At 43.6% G+C, this 3673-nt stretch overlaps 1 pseudogene across 1 annotated transcript; it reads left to right on the top strand.

The window, feature by feature from the left end:
* Window positions 1–242: 242 nt before the first annotated feature.
* On the top strand, window positions 243–2912 carry LOC307102101 (neurofilament light polypeptide-like; annotated as a pseudogene). Its single transcript has 2 exons — window positions 243–316; window positions 1754–2912. The product of its transcript is annotated as a neurofilament light polypeptide-like (transcript).
* Window positions 2913–3673: the final 761 nt, after the last annotated feature.

Below are 3673 nucleotides of genomic sequence, written 5' to 3'. Positions count from 1 at the left end.
TTGATTGGCCCAGTACTCAGCCCAAAGCTTTGCACCAAAATGCTTACTGTAATGTGGAATGAAATTTGATGCTTTTATGTTACAAATTATATTAAACAGATTTATGGGTTAAATCATTTTCAGTTCCTACTTGCCACATAATGGGAGAGATTAAAGCAACCTAATGAGTAATATTTTATTTAATAACCATCTCACCAGGTGTATTTTCTGAATTGTTAGCTCTAATATTCCCTAACGATCTAATGTCAGAACTTCGCTCTGGGAGGAAGCGAGACACTTCTGGAGCTGTGACAATAAGGGTTAGGAGTCTACTCAGGTGAGCACTTGCAAAATTTGCTCTTCCAGTTTACTGGGCCCTGAGGGAGGATCTGGGCCAGCAACTGGGGCCTATGTGATCTCTTGCATAAGTTCCTTCATTGAGTCAATGGTATAACAAGAGATAGAGATAGAGAGAGACACAGAGAGATAGAGATAGACAGGCAGATAGGGAGAGATTTATTCCTTTGGATTCCTGTATTAAGAAAAATTTTTACATAATTTATTATTTGCTCTGTGTGATCATAGAAAACTGAGCCTTCCTTGTAAGTGGCCTAATTGTGATCTGTAGACTGTTTATGGTCCCACGGCATAACATGGAGATTCAATTTGCCCAGCTACTTAGTATTCACTGAGGTGATGATTTTAAGACTTTCCACAGGGAAATAAATGTATTCACAGGTACCATCTTAAGAAACTTTAGTCCTCAGTTTATTGTATAAACAATTTTTCATATTACCTGTGTCTTCTTTTTCTTACTCCCCTGATTCTGTACTATCTTTCTTATTCTCAGTGTCTACATTTTTATTTCCATCTTCTCTTATTTATTTTCCTCACTTCAGATTTTAACAATAAACTTTGTTGTTAAAGTTTTCAAATTATCCCCCAAACAATAATAACTATGATAACAAAAGACAGTTATATTGTTCTTATAATATCTAACTTGAAGAATACCAATTTTTATAGAATTCTAGACTTGGAAGTGATGTGAGAGAGTCTGACAGCTATCTGGATATTCTTATTGTCAAGAGCCTGCTCAGCTGGTTTGCCCCTTGAAGTAGGTTGAATTATGGCCCCAAATATATCCCTGGAAACTGTTAATGCTACCTATTTGGAAAAAGGGGTTTTGCAGGTATAATTAAGTTAAAGATCTAGGATGGGTAAATAATTCTAGATTATCTGGGTGAGCGCTAAATGCAATTACAGGGGTTCTCATAAGAGAGAGGCAGTGGAATATGTGTAGGATAAACAACAGCTTTCATTTTTGTGGTTATTCTTAATGCTACAATTGGTACTCATTATCTTAACTCCTCTATTATCCATTCTAAATCTTCACCTTCACCTTTCACTTCTACAGGGCTTGGTGATTTAACCTGTGGGATATTGTGAGTTATAATAATCTACACTAATAAAAGAGAAAGATACTAATGGACCGTACCTCCGCTATGCCCACCAGCCAATCAGGAGTGATATGCAAATTAACCCAACAAAGATGGCAGGTAAATTTGCATACACAGGCGGGGTGGGCAGCACCTGATGCCACCCGTGGGGTCCTGGCCCCGATCAGGGACCTGGGCAGGAGGGGGTGGCCAGCATCTCTGGGATCACTGTCTGCCTCCGGGCCGCCTGCAGACACCGGTGGAGCAGGCCCGGGTTGAACATTTTAATGAAAATGGAATGCCTGTGCCCCGCCCCACCGCGCCCTGTCCCTGGCGAGGAGAGGGCAGTGGGCAGTTAGGAGACACCAGAGCTCGGAAGGGACTGGGAGCAACCTGCAGGCGCACTACCGGGAAGAGGTGCTGAACCATGAGGACGCCGAGGGCTGTCTGATGGAGGTGCGCAAAGGTTCAGAGGAGGCGGCTCTTGCCAGCACTGAGCTTGAAAAGCGCATCGACAGCCTGATGGACAAAATCGCCTTTCTGAAGAAGGTGCACAAAGAGGAGATCGCCGAGCTGCAGGCACAGATCCAGTACGCTCAGATCTCCGTGGAGATGGACGTGTTCTCCAAGTCCGACCTCTCCGCTGCTCAAGGACATCTGCGCCCAGTACAAGAAGCTGGCTGCCAAGAACATGCAGAATGCCGAAGAATGGTACAAGAGCCGCTTCACTGTGCTGACCGAGAGCGCTGCCAAGAACACCTACGCGGTGCGCGTCGCCAAGGACGAGGTGTCCGAGAGCCTCCGCCTGCTCAAGGCCAAGACCCTGGAGATTGAAGCAAGCTGGGGCATGAACGAAGCGCTGGGAAAGCAGCTGCAAGAGCTGGAGGATACGCAGAACGCTGACATTAGTGCTATACAGGACACATTCAACAAATTAGAAAATGAGTTGAGAACTACAAAGAGTGAAATGGCATGATATTTAAAAGACTACCAGGACCTCCTCAACATGAAGATGGTTTTGGACATTGACATTGCAGCTTACAGGAAACTCTTGGAAGGTGAGGAGACCTGGCTCAGTTTCACTAGCGTGGGAAGCATAGCCAGCGGCTACTCCCAGAGTTCCCAGGTTTTTGGTGATCTGCCTACGGTGGTTTACAGACCAGCTCCTACTTGATGCCCACTCACTCCTTCCCTTCTTAATACACCAGCCATGTCCAGGAGGAGCAGATCTAGGTGGAGGAGACCATTGAGGCTGCAAAAGCCGAGGAAGCTAAGGATGAACCCCCCTCTGAAGGAGAAGCTGAAGAGGAGGAGAAGGAGAAGAAAGTGGCTGAGGAAGAGGAAGGAGAGAAAGAGGAAGAAGGTGCCAAGGAAGAATTTGAGGATGCAAAGGAGGAAGAAGGAGGTGAAGGTGAAGGAGAAGATGCCCAAGAAGCTGAGGACGAGAAGAAAGAAGAAGGTGCTGGGGAGAAGCAAGCAACCAAGAAGAAAGATTGAGCCCCCCCTTTCCTTAATTATTTCAGGAATAATCCTCCTGAAACCAGGCCAACCCATCACCAACGAAGCAGTTGAGTTCCCAATACTATATGATTTAAGTCAATATATATAACGTTCTGAGGTGACTCAGGTTGGACATTAAATGTTGTGCTATGGCTTTTCTCCTTAGGCAGAGTATCTGTTTGCTTGCAGAGTGGCTTCCTGGCTTGCTGCCAGCCTGTGCATGGTCCACGCTTATGAGTTCAGGATCTATGACAATGTGAATAATTCAGATGTTTACAATAAAAACAGATGGATACATAAATTCACTAATGTTAATGTTAAACTTCATAGAAAAAATAGTCCTTTGAATCTTTGGTGGTTAGAAATTAAAGACCTCAAATCCATGTGCAATAAACAGTAAATAAAGTTACACTGAATGACAAAAAAAAAAAAAAAATACATTAGGGGCCAGGAAATGTTCAAAGAACTGGGGAACCATTCCAAAATCAGGAAGGGAAGTCACAGGGTGTATATTATTGCTACAAATACAGTATATCCTACTACTTACAACATATACAATGTAATGTATTAGATGCCTTCCTATTGTATGAAGTACGTATTCTCATAGAGTAATACTGGTAGATATGTTATAGTTATGGCAGTATGTCATATCCTATCTATATTAATAAAAGGGTAACATGCTAATTAGACCATGAGACCTTCCAGAAGTCCTTCTGGACAAAGCCATGGTGGTGGGGCCGAGGCAGAGGCAGTTAGGG

Source organism: Cnephaeus nilssonii, assembly GCF_951640355.1.
Source record: "Cnephaeus nilssonii genome assembly, chromosome: 6".
NCBI classification, from domain to species: Eukaryota; Metazoa; Chordata; class Mammalia; order Chiroptera; family Vespertilionidae; genus Cnephaeus; species Cnephaeus nilssonii.
This window is presented reverse-complemented; position numbering and strand designations above follow the sequence as displayed.